This window comes from Protopterus annectens, chromosome 1.part0, assembly GCF_019279795.1.
Source record: "Protopterus annectens isolate FY-2018-M chromosome 1.part0, PAN1.0, whole genome shotgun sequence".
NCBI classification, from domain to species: domain Eukaryota; kingdom Metazoa; phylum Chordata; order Ceratodontiformes; family Protopteridae; genus Protopterus; species Protopterus annectens.
Genome location: NC_056725.1, coordinates 696,512,883 through 696,527,115, shown reverse-complemented (window position 1 = coordinate 696,527,115; position 14,233 = coordinate 696,512,883).

Here is a 14,233-nt window from a genome sequence, read left to right as displayed (position 1 = left end):
GAGGAGAGTGTGTTGAGGAGATGGAAGGAGTACTTTGAGGGGTTGATGAAAGAAGAGAATGAGAGGGAGAGAAGGTTGGAAGATGTGGGGATGGTGAATCATGACGTGCAGTGGATTAGCAAGGAGGAAGTAAGGACAGCTATGAAGAGAATGAAGAATGGAAAGGCTGTTGGTCCAGATGACATACCTGTAGAAGCATGGAGGTGTTTAGGTGAAATGGAAGTGGAGTTTTTAACCAGATTGTTTAATGAAATCTTGGAAAGTGAGAGGATGCCTGAGGAATGGAGAAAGTGTTTTGGTACCGATTTTTATGAATAAGGGTGATGTGCAGAGCTATAGTAACTACAGAGGGATTAAACTGATCAGTCACAGCATGAAGTTATGGGAAAGAGTAGTGGAAGCAAGGTTAAGAAGGGATGTGATGATTAGTGATCAGCAGTATGGTTTCATGCCAGGAAAGTGCACTACAGATGTGATCTTTGCTCAGAGTGTTGATGGAGAAGTACAGAGAATGTCGGAAGGAGTTGCATTGTGTTTTTGTAGACTTAGAGAAAGCATATGACAGGGTGCCTAGAGAGGAGTTGTGGTATTGTATGAGGAAGTCAGGAGTGTCAGAGAAGTATGTAAGAGTGGTACAGGATATGTATGAGGGTAGTGTGACAGCGGTGAGGTCTGCGGTGGGAGTGACGGATGCGTTTAAGATGGAGGTGGGGTTACATCAAGGATCAGCTCTGAGCCCTTTCTTATTTGCAATGGTGATGGACAGGTTGACAGACGAGATCAGACAGGAGTCCCCATGGACTATGATGTTTGCAGATGACATTGTGATCTGTAGTGAGAGTAGGGAACAGGTGGAGGAGACCCTGGAGAGATGGAGATATGCTCTAGAGAGAAGAGGAATGAAGGTCAGCAGGACTAAGACAGAATATGTGTGTGTGAATGAGAGGGAGGATAGAGGAATGGTGAGGATGCAAGGAGTAGAGGTGGCAAAGGTGGATGAGTTTAAATACTTGGGGTCAATATTTCAGAGTAACGGTGAGTGTGGAAGAGAGGTGAAGAAGAGAGTACAGGCAGGATGGAGTGGGTGGAGAAGGGTGTCAGGAGTGATTTGTGACAGACTAGTACCTGTAAGAGTGAAAGGGAAGGTCTACAAGAGGGTAGTGAGACCAGCTATGTTATATGGGTTGGAGACAGTGGCATTGAAAAAAAGGCAGGAGTTTGAGCTGGATGTGGCAGAATTAAAGATGTTAAGATTTGCACTGGGTGTGACGAGGGTGGACAGGATTAGGAATAAGTATATTAGAGGGTCAGCCCAGGTTGGAAGGTTTGGAGACGAAGCCAGAGAGGCATGATTACGTTGGTTTGGACATGTGCTGAGGAGGGCTTGTGAGTATATTGGGAAAAAGATGCCAAGGATGAAGCTACCAGGTAACAGGAAAAGAGGAAGGCCTAAGATAAGGTTTATGGATGTGGTGAGAGAGGACGTGCAGGTGGTTGGTGTGACAGAGCAAGATGCAGAGGACAGGAAGAAATAGAAACAGATGATCTGCTGTGGCGACCCCTAACGGGAACAGCCGAAAGAAGATGATGATGTTGGGGGAAGGGGCAGTGTTAGGGTTAGCACCCATTACTAAACAGAACAGGGGGGCTCCCACTACAGCAGTAATACCCTCCCTAGTCAAATCCAACTGTATCTCAGTCATATTCATCATAACACTAAAGCAGGAGGCATTCACAAATCATTATTCAAAGATTGTTAAAGCACATCTATTAAAGATGAGTAATGACACGGCAAAATTCAACTTTCCCTTCCACCCTGAGGACCACACTACAAATGTGGAATCCTTCACAGCCAAATACTTTGAACATGTAAATAACTGCATACAAGTATTTGCCCCCTGTGAAATAAATGCAACAACAACTTGAAGAATAAACACATTTAATGGAACCCTAATATAAACAGGCTCTACAATAAAAATAAAATTCTCATTGAGTGTAAAAAGAAATAATGCTCTTATTAAAGCTAACAGAGAAATTTGAATCTTGAATTAATACCAAAGATAGATATGAGGTAAAAGTAGCCATCAAGGGAAAATATGATCACAGAGCCTTTTTAACTGTCAGAAACCTTAGGAGTAATGTTAAAAATTGCCCTGAGGTGATGCAAAAGAATCCCATGTCCTATAAGCCTGAAGAAATTGCTATTAGTGAACAAATTTAGCTGTAACTTCACCCCCCACACACTCTTGCAAAGACATCTAATCAGGACATAACTCTCAGATTTCTCAAGAAGTCCTCAAGGCACTCTCTAAGGCCAAGAACACTGCCTTTGCAAAACTGGATAACATACCAGGATTACTACTGTTCAGTCAGAAACACTATATTTCACCCCCTTCATATGGTTTTCAATATTGGCCTCCATACAGGGTTTGTATCAGATGATTGCACCAGTCAACCCTCTCTGCAAAGGTGGGCCGTCAGTTGGTCCAGGCAGCTATAGACCTATAAGCTTGATCATCCTCATCTATATGGAAAGGGTGATTATTAAATCAGTTTGATTTTGTGGAAGGCAGAGCATGCCTAGTCAACCTCAATGACTTTTTTGGTAAGATCACCAAAGCAATGGATGAGGGAAAAGCTGTTCACACTGTATATCTGGACCTCACAAATGCATTCAACACCATCCTCTGTTCTGACATAGTTAAACTCACAGGGATTTATATTTAGCTGGATGAAACTCATTGGGAACAATCTGGCCCACAAACAGAACTCAAGAAATTAGGGTGGATGACTCTGCTTCCCGCACGAGACCTATCACTAGCTTTGTTACCTCAGTGTTCGGTCCTTGGGTCACTTTTTGCATTTGCTTTAAAAGGCAAGTTCTGGCACCAGGATACTTCAGGGAGGCCTGTCACAGACAAACAGCTGAGGTCAAAACCATGGCCTAAAACAAGAAAAATGCATAGTTGTATCATTTGACAAGAAAGATGTCCCTGGCAACTGTCACATCTGTAACACGGGAATGTATATATGTCGACAATGAGTTTTTCAACACCATGTGCCAATTATTGTTAGCAAGTCCTTCTTTATAGCACAAATTATTATCAAGGAATTGTCATCCAAATATGTTCGTTGTTCTTATTTCAACTTTTCCCGGTTAAGAATCGCTACAGCGGAACTCCGGTACGCTAAGGAGTGGCAGTAGATTTTTATGGTGCCAAGGTGCCACCCCGATGCCCAACCGTCAGTGAAGGCACGCCCATTCACGCATGTCTTTTGAATGCCACTCGACCGCGGGGAGGACATGCAGACTCCACACAGAAGGCACTCCAGCCAAGAATCGAACGAAAGAACCTCTTGCTGTGAGGCGACAATGTTACCGCTGCACCACCGTGGCTTAATTGTCATCCAACTATAGGGCAGTGATAATTGCACTGCACACTGTGCTCATTAGGCTAGTCATTAAATACAGTACCCATTTGTTAAGTACCCGTACAAGCACCTTTCTCAGCTTGTGTGACCTCAGGGTTTCCTCACCAAGAAAATCATTGGACTAAATCACAAAAGCTGCTCTGTCTGCTTTAAAGCCCTGCCCCTCTTCTCACTGTCTTACAGGCTGCTAATGGGGGAGATCTCTGCCTCACATTCAGAGTATCTGGTGTCAGAAGCCTGTCACGCCACCTGCACATCTATAATTCCACTAGTGGCAGAAATGCGGACACTGTAGATCTCTATTGCAACTTAAATCACATATAACATGCTGAAGTGACTATACCACTTCTCTGGAATTACCTTTTCCATGTGAAGTTACAGTGGATATAAAAAGTTTACATACACATGTTAAAATACTAGGTTTTTGTGATAGAAAAAAATGAGACCTCAGTAAATCATTTCAAAACTTTTCCCACCTTTAATGTGACCTATAACCTGTACAATTCAATTATAAAACAAATCTTTTAGGGGAAAAATATAAAAACTAAAAAAAGTACAATAAGCTGGTTATGGAGAGGATCATAATGGAACTCATAAATAAAGACATAGGGAACTTGCAGACTTTGGATCCAACCCAGTTTGGCTTTGTCAAAGGCAGATCATGCCTTTTAAACTTGGTCGACTTTTTCAAAACAGTCACCAAGGCCATTTATGAGGGAAAGGCAGTCCATACAGCCTACCTCGACCTGGCAAAGGCTTTCGACACAATACCCCACTCAGGTATTGTTGAAAATCTCATCAGCTTAAATGTAAACCCATACATCACAAGATGGGTTGCAAACTGGCTAAGTGTCAGAACCCACAGGGTCAGAGTTGCTGGCGCCATGTCAGACTCGAAGCCTGTCACAAGTGGGGTCCCACAGGGCTCAGTCCTGGGCCCACTCTTGTTCGGCATCTACTTTTCTGAAGTACAAGCAAATACAGGAGGGTTATGGCTGACAAAGTTTGCAGATGACTGCAAACTGGGCACCATAGTCAAATACACATCTGACACAGATATCCTTCAGAAGGGTCTCACAGAAACCATGGCCTAAAGTTAAACGCCAAGAAATGCATAGTCATACCCTTCGGGAAAAACAAGGTTACCCCTAGCTACCATATAGGTGGCAATCCACTGAGCACAGAAGAAGTTATCAGGGATCTGGGGACTCAGGTTGACAGTAACCTTTCGTTTGACACTCATGTTGCTAAAGTAGTTAGGAAGACCTTCTACATTGCCCACCTGATCATGAAGGGATTCACATCTAGATCAAGGGAGGTCATCGTCCCCCTGTACTCATCACTCATCAGACCAATGATTGAGTACAATGCCCCATTCGGAATGTATCTGACCCGACACCTGCAGCAGCTGGAAAGGCCCCAAAAGTTCCTCACCAAAAGGATAAAGGGTCTCAAAATATGTCTTATGCTGCCCGACTGAAAGAACTTCAGCTCTATTCAGTCGCAGCTTGCTCAGAGGTGACCTGTGCCTGACATACAAGGCCATGTCAAACCCAGATTTGATGAACATGCTTCACCTCAAAAAATCTAGATCCCTCAGAACTACAAGGGCGGGAGACTTAAACCTTGACACGGTTATTAATAGGATGTGCTGGAGGGACAGATTCATCACCCAAAGACTCCCTATGCTGTGGAACAAAATCCCGGTACATGTGAGGCAGAGCACCTCGCTGGCCATGTTCAAGAGAAATCTTGACCAATGGATGGGAGATTGCAGATATACCCCAGGGATTACCTCAGTGTCTCTGCTTGACAGAGGCACAGCAAAATAATGGGCATAGTTTTTTTTCAAACTAAAGGGGTGGCGAAAGCCACAAAAACTCTGGGCTAGGCTTATAAATGCCCTTGGGCAGATAGCCTAGTATGAACCTATGAACATAAGTGTGCACAGCCTTAAACTAATACTTTTTGAAGTACCTTTTGATTTAATTACAACATTCAGCCTTCTTTGGTAGGAGCCCATCAGCATGGCACATCTTGACTTGGCAATATTTGCCCACTCTTCCTTGCAAAAGGGCTCCAAAGCTGTCAAATTGCGAGGGCATCTCTTGTGCACAGCCCTCTTCAGGTTGCCCCACAGATTTTCAATTGGATTTATGTCTGGGCTCTGGCTGGGCCATTCCAAAACTTTAATTTTCTTCTGGTGAAGCCATTCTTTTGTTGATTTGGATGTATGATTGGGGTCATTGTCATGTTGAAAGATGGAATTCCTCTTCATTTTTAGCTTTCTAGCAGATGCCTGAAGATTTTGGGCCAGACGTGGCTGGTATTTGGAACTGTTCATAATTCCCTCCACCTTGATAAAGCCCTAGTTCCAGTTGAAGAAAAGCAACCCCAAAGAATGATACTGCTACCACCATGCTTCACTGTGGAGATGGTGTTCTTTTGATGATGAAGCCAACTTCATGCTACTCAAGTCAGAAGTGACAAACTTCATGACACCCATGCAGACGGAAACTGAAAGTTCAACTGCTGAATCCTACACTAAGGCACTGTACGAGCACATCCACTCATGCATGAATCGTGCCATCCCAAATAGAACCAAAATGCTCTCATCCAAAAAAAGGAAGCCAATCTGGTGGTCCCCTGCCATAAACAAACTTTACAACAAAAGGAAGAAACTTTTGCAGAAAAGAGGAAAATCCCAGGATGCAGAAAACTTCCTTAATAGCCTCAGTAAGAAACTGAGATGCCTCATAAAATCCTCCAAAGCTAGTTATGAAAATTAAAATTGCCAAAGATTCCAGACAACCACAAAGCATTCTATAACTATGTCAAGAATCTAAATGGCAATGCTCAGATCTGCTCTGAGCTAAAACAGAATGGCAATAAATATACTGATCCAAAAGATATTGCCAATATACTGGCAGATCGATTCAGTGCCAACTTCACCCCCCTCTCCCCCCCTAAATGGCCCATTTCAATACCGGAAGATTGCCAAATTCCAGTAATAACGGCCACACAGGTACAAAATGCACTCTCAAAAGCCAAGAATACAGCATCCATGGGACCAGATGATATCCCGGGCTGTGTACTACATGAACTACAATATGAACTGGCACCTCACCTAAATGTCATGTTTAATCATAGCCTCACCTCAGGTTTCGTGCCCACTGAGTGGCGCAGAGCTACAGTTATCCCAATCCACAAGGGGGGATCCACCTTGGATTCCGGAAACTACCGTCCCATCAGTCTGACAAGCCTTATCTGCAAGGCCATGGAGTGTATTATCATGGAACTTATAAACAAAGACATTGGCAACCTTCAAACACTGGACCCCACCCAGTTTGGGTTTGTGAAGGGCCGATCTTGTCTCCTGAACCTGATTGACTTCTTTGAATCAGTCTCCAGAGCCATGGACAAAGGTAAGGTGGTCCACACAGCCTATCTAGACCTTGCCAAGGCCTTTGACACCATCCCCCACTCTGGAATCATAGATAAACTTACTAAGTTGGGTATTAATCCCTATGTTACCCAATGGGTTGCTAAATGGCTTACTGATAGAACCCACACTGTAAAAGTAGCCGACTCCAAATCCAGCTCCAGACAAGTGACAAGTGGAGTACCTCAGGGTTCAGTCATGGGGCCGCTCTTGTTTGGCATCTACTTCTCTGAAGTACAGGTCAACACTAAGGGACTCTGGCTAACAAAGTTTGCAGATGACTGCAAACTGGGAGCCATTATTGAGTCCCCAAATGATGTGGATACTCTACAAAAGGGCCTTACAGAAACAGATGCTTGGTGCCAGAGCCATGGGCTCAAGCTCAATGCCAAGAAATGTATTGTTATCCCTTTGGGAAAAACATGTATCCATGAATTACCATATAGGTGGCAGTACACTAAACACAGAAAGTGTGATAAGAGACTTAGGGACACAGGTGGACAGTGGTCTCACCTTCGATAACCACATAGCCACAACAGTCAGGAAATCCTTCTATGTGGCACACCTCATCACGAAGGGCTTTTCATCCAGAAAAAAGGAGGTCATTGTCCCACTGTACTCATCCCTCATTAGACCCATTATAGAATACAACGCCCCATTTGGTATGTACCTCTCAAGACATCTGCAACAACTGGAAAGGCCTCAGAAATACCTCACTAAAAGAATCGCAGGCCTAAAGCAAATGCCCTACGCTGACCGCCTTAAAAAACTCCAGCTATACTCTGTCGCATATCGTCTACTCAGAGGCGATCTCTGCTTAACATACAAGGCCATGTCAAACCCAGAGCTGTTGGACATGCTACACTTAAAGAAATCCCAATCCCTCAGAGCTACACGCTCCAGGGATCTAAACCTTATCACAATAAACAAAACATACTGGAGGGATAGGTTCCTGACCCAGAGACTCCCCAGACTCTGGAATAGATTGCCCATACATGTCAAGCAGAGTGCCTCTTTGGACCTCTTCAAGAGGAACCTTGACGTTTGGATGGGAGAAAGGAAATTCACCCCAGGGATCACGTCAGTCACCCTGCTAGACAGGGGTCCAGGAAAGTAAATAATGTGGGAAGAGATAGCCAGGGAATTGTTATGGCTAGGCTTGTATCAGCCCTAGGGCTGATAGCCTAGTACCAAGCTATGAACCTATGCAAACTGTTTTTTTGTGCCAAACGTACCTTTTGGAATTGTGGCCAAAAAGTTCAACCTTGGTCTCATACACATTTCACCACATGCTTTTGGGAAACCTGATGTATTGTTTTGCAAATTTTAGCCGTTTTTCTGTATAAGAAAAGGCTTTGGTCTTGCAACCCTACCCCATAGCCCAGACATATGGAGAATACAGGAGATTGTCACATGTAGTCCACAACCAGTACATGCCAGAAATTCCTGCAGCTTCTTCAGTGTTGCTGTAGGTCTCTAGGCAGCCTCCCTGACCAGTTTTCGTTTTGTCTTTTCATCAGTTTTGGAGGGACGTCCAGTTCTTTGCAACATCACTGTTCCACATTTCCTCCACTTTTTGATGAATGTCTTCACTGTGTCCCATAGTATATCCAGTGCTTTGGAAATTTTTTTGTACCCTTCTGACTGATGCCTTTCAACAATGAAATCCTTTTGATGCTTTGTAAGCTCTCTGCGAACCATGGCTTTTGCTGTAATAGGCAACTGAGTAAATGTCAGGAAAATCCTATGTTGACAGCTGAACTTTACTTGGGGTTAATCACAGTCTCTTTAGTTGATGGCAGGTGTGAACCCAAGAAGAATGAATGCTGTAATTATATCAAAAGATGCTTCAACAAATTATTAGTTTAAGAGTGTGCACACTTACGGAACCAGCTTATTGTACGTTTTTTTATTTTATATTTTTCCCATAATAGATTTGTTTTTCAATTGAATTGTACAGGTTATAGATCACATTAAAGGTGGCCTGGTCTTTTAACAGGGGTGTGTAAACTTTTTATATCCACTAAGTATCTGTCTTAATTTATTCAAGCGCATCCTGGATGCATGGATGGGAAACCAAAAGCTCATCCCTGATTTGGAACCCTTCCCCTTGTGGACATTTGGAAAGTGTATATGCCTGCTCCATGGTTATAGGTACTCATAATTACTATACAAAAAGATCCTCTTACAATACAAGAGGATTTTCTCACCAGGAATTTTACAAGACTTATCTGAAATACAGGGGTCTTGGTACTAAACTAGTATAGCTCAGTGGAAATGTATGCATAGTCTGCATAAGATACTCTCAAATCAATAACTTAGTAAGCATATTTGAACCTATGGATCAGAATTTTTCTTATCGTTTAAAATACTAGCTCACCTTATCGAATACTAAACTCAGGACTCCTCTCATATTACTGATTTTATACCAAATTCTGATTCACAGTTTATTATAAAATTATAAGTAGCAGTCTGCCACAGTCTGTTGGTGCCATACCCATCAAGTATTTTCTCATGCCTGTGCAGGAGGCATTTTAAAGTACAACTGTCTTAATGTTGATTCCATTATATATGCCAAGGATATACCTGTGTGGAGTGCAGATGATCAAAAGAGTGAGAGAGTTGTACTGGATGAGTGGTCAAGACAATAGACTGGATATCAATTGGGGTCTCACAGCACCGGCTCCAAACCTGCTGATTACAAAATTCGCTTAGACCTAAACCTATGCTGCTCTATCAGTAAGGTCAAATATGGGTAACAGGTACATAACCCTGTACATTAATATATATATATATATATATATATATATATATATATATATATATATAAAATTTGTGTATATACGGGTCTATATCAGATTATCGAAGTTTATGGTCATGACCATATGATGGAAGTTTTGAAACTTCAAAGATTTGGAAAGGTACAGCATGGAAATTTACCATTTTCTGCAATGTGGTGCCATCTCTGAGTTGGTATATTTAATTAGCAGGGGGTGTGGGGGGGTCACAGGAACTGTGTAGCACTGTCAAAAGTAGAATTTTTCTGTTTATTTTTAATGTTTGAAGCTCCAAAACTTTGATCATATAGTCTCGGCCATATAAATTTCAAAGTTTTGGAACTTCGATAATCTAACATTGATATATAATATGGTGTGTGTGTGTGTGTGTGTGTGTGTGTGTGTGTGTGTGTGTGTATATGATGGCAGAAATAAAGTAGGTGTAAAATCTGGCAACAGAATAGCAGGCATATTGGCTGCTTGCCCCCCTTTGCTTTTCTATTGGATGCCTGCTATTCTGTTGCCAGATTTTACACCTATTGCATTTCTGTTTACATTGGAACCCCATTGGGTACTTGCGACACCTCTCTTCCTCGTTCCACGTCTTTACACTGTTCGTACTCTGTTCCTTTTTTATATAATAGTTATACTCCCACTACTTTCATATGGAGAATAAGTGGACCTCTGCAAAGCCTATATTTGATATGCTTGTCTCAGTATTTGAACATACCTTTTGAGAAAATGTTCACTAATGTCTAAGTGATGTTCATAGGCGAATCTACTCGCCGTGCCCCCCTTTTTTTCACGAAGATGCAAGTTTTTTTTTGTCTAGCACAGTTTTTATGTCGAGCCCATTTCTGCAAAATTACTTTTTACCTAATAAATTGTGACTGTTAAGTGGGGTAGCGCCACACTACATACTAGCTGAGTAGTTTCTTTGCTGCATGTGAGCCTTATGCCATTAAATAGCACAGTCCTTTTAACCATTGTATCTTGTACATTTCACAAGGCTTCTAAGAAAAGACACAAGCTCACACAGATACGGTCTTTTGTAAGATATCGTTATTGAGGCTTAATCTTTTGATTATATTTTTATTGATACTGTGTATGTATGTTCATTTTCTTCGTAACTTGCTTTCTGTGCTCTGTAAACGTAGGGTCCAAAACACGGATGACTTGTACAGACTTGTTAATCAGGCCGGTCCTTTGGTATACACTGATTGGCCTCCAATGTCCTGATGCAAAAGGTATTGGCTACACCTAAAAATAATGTTCATTACATTGGATAATGTAAAACTTTACTTACCTTGATTGGTTATCAGTTGATATGTTAATGTTATTCTTCTCTAAACTACTATGATGCATTTTATGGTGGGAATTTAAATATTTCAATGTATAAAATCTCTTCTGTTTGTATTTCTGAAGAAGTTCCACAGTAATAAAGGAATGAAAGTGCTAAAACCCTTGTCCAGCATTTTCTTTGTGCCATTCATGGAAGATTTTTATTATCTTCTTTCGGCTTTCCCCGGTTAGGGGTCGCCACAGCAGAACTCCAGTCCGCTAATGATTGGCAGTAGATTTTTTACGGGTGCCGAGGTGCCAGCTCAACGCCCAACCTTCAACGAAGGCATGCCCATTCTACGCATGTCTTTCGAACGCCACTCTACCATGGGGAAGACATGCAGACTCCACACAGAAGGCGCTACAGCCGAGAATCGAATGGGAGAACCTTACTGTGAGGCAACAATGCTACCGCTGCACCACCGCGGCTTGAAGATTTTTATTTATTTATATATATATATATATATATATATGTGTGTGTGTGTTATGTAGTCCTATCTTGCCTCCATTATTACGTGTGGGTTCAGAGCTGATACTCTGCTCCGACTCAGCTGCTTTTAGAAAGCCTGAAAACTTCTGATTGGCTTGTGGCTAGGAGGTATCCCATGGTGCATGAGCACACTCCCCAGATCTCGTTTGCCAGTTCTTCAGTCGGAAGCTTTCTTGGTTGGCCGTGGCTAAGTGATAACATTTTTATTACTATTACTTCCTTTTCAGGAATTTATTGCTTATAGAGAGTTTTCTATCATAGTTTATTACTGACTGTCATTTTTTGTGATTTCCGATTTGTGACTTCAACCAGATTGGACTCTGTTATTGTATACTGTATTTTCTCAGCCTATTGCTTGTTCACGTGTGGTATCCCGTGAGTGTGTGTGTTTTTTTGTTTTTTGCTAGACAGTTTGTTAGAGGTTCTAGTTTCGCCCCTATTTTGTTCTTCACACTTAGTCCATTTAAGTTAGAGGACCTAGCAAACCTCCCTTTTTTTCTTAGTGCGATAAGGCTAGATCTGTTTGTTAGAGGATCTAGTTCCTCTCTTGTTGTGTGTGTGTGTTGGCCTTCCTTTGCTGTCAGTATGTCTAAAGAATGTAAGGAACACAAACCATCAGGCTTTAAGAAGTGCATTAAGTGTTCACAAAAAATGTCCATCACTGATGGACATAGCGTTTGTGTATATTGCTTAGGGGCCATAAATCTGCAAGAAACCTGCCTTTTCTCCCATTCTTTTAGCCCTAGAGTGCTCCAGGAATGGAAGAATAAACTTATTTTAAAAGGTCTGTTGAAACCTTCCTTCGAAGAAGACCTAGCCAGTTCTTCCTCTCCTAAGTCACAGTCTTCTAGGAAGGATAAGGGCAAAACTTCAAAACGGCTTTCTCCGGCTCCAACTTCTGCTTTTGAGCCACCACAGAAGTTACAAAAAGTGGAGTTTGTATTTTTCTCTTCAGCTCCACAGTCTTCGGGGCCGATTGAGATTTTGGACATAGACCCTGCAGTATCAGTAAAAAGTGTTTCAGTGCCGATCCTAGCAGCCCTCTTCGGAGCCGGTCAACGGATATTCCACCAGTCTCTCCTACCCTTAAATCGCTGATATTACAGAGAACAAGGTCACCCATGCTGTCCTCCAGATCCTCCAGGAATCTATCTGAAGAAGACATCAAGAGAGTGGTGCTCAGACTCCAAGTCATCGGCTTTGCCAAAATTTTTATTGGCTCCAACCCACTCTGTCTCGGAGACTTCTTCTACCTATCCTGCTTTCATTCCTCCTTCAACCCAGATTGAGCCTTAGGAGCCGATATTGCTGGTACCGACTACAGTGGAGTCTTCGGTTCCAGCACCTCATCTGGTTGTCTCGGAGCCGAGTTCTGCTCTGACACACACTCTTGGCACCATCTGAAGTGTCTAGGGTCCAAAGCTCTTCGGTTGGCCCAGATGGGGACACTCTGAACCAAACTTCTTAGGTGCCGAGTCTCCCTCTTGATGCGTCGGCACGAGTGAGCTCGGACCCTACATCGATCTCAGAGCTGATCCTTCTGGAGCCGTCGGCACCTCCAGTTTCTTCGTGAAGACGAGGAGCATGCTGGATAGCTTATCTGTCCCATGTAGAAGTACAGATGGTATACTCCCTCAAGCATCGACTACAGTCTCAGCATCTTCTCTTCCCCCAGATGGCAGAGACTCACAGCCTCAGGACCCCCACTTGGGGTGGCCCTCAATCTTCCGAGTCCTCCCCAGAGAACCCTGCTGAGGAGCCCCCTTGGAAGAGATCATGTAAAAGGAAGCATGTAGACTCCCTTGACCCCGATGAGTCGGAGAGGTCCCCTAAGTCGTCTCCTGAAGATGTCTCCTTTGGAGACATCTTGGAGATCCTCATGCAGAGAGGTGGCTGGCCCACTGTTGCCCCATCTGGTGAGTCGTGTACCTGAAGGCTTTCGGGTCTCAACCCTCAGCTTCATGGGCGTCTCCCCCATTTGACGAGTTACTGGATCTTGAGTCAGTAAGTATGGCAGACTCCTGATGCCGTGGAATCAGTCCCCAGGAGGCTGAACAAGTTTCTTTCTGTTCCTAAAGACAAATAATTTTTATCCAAGGGCTTACCTGGAGATGCCATGCTGGTGGCAGTGGCCACTAAGAAGGAGCTAGCAGAGACGACTACTATCTATCCGCCCAATGAGGAATCCCAAACAATGGATAGATACAGGAAGTGTATCTTCTCAGCGGCTTTAACACTCCGATTGCTGAATTATCTATCACACTTAACGAGACTTCAGAGAGGTCTCCTGAAGTAGTTAAAAGATGGTCTTCAAGGTACCTCTTCTGAAGGAGTCCCATCTACAGTATCTACTCAGTTGGCTATCTTAACATCCATTGTTAACTCCTGCATGTGGATGATCTCATATGCAGCTGATGGTGCGAGTAGGGCGGCGTAATGTTTGGCGAGATGGAATACATACATGGAACTTTATGGTGAGTACATAACTTCTATACATATGTGTAAATAAATATATATATATATATATATATATATATATATATATATATATATATATATGTGTGTGTATATATATATATATATATATATATATATATATGTGTGTATATATATATATATGTGTGTGTGTGTGTGTGTGTGTGTGTGTGTGTGCGCATCTATGTGTGTGTGTGTGTGTGTGTGTGTGTGCATCTGTGTGTGTGCATCTGTGTGTGTGTGCCTTTTTTTTTTTGTTTTTTGTGTGGGTTTTTT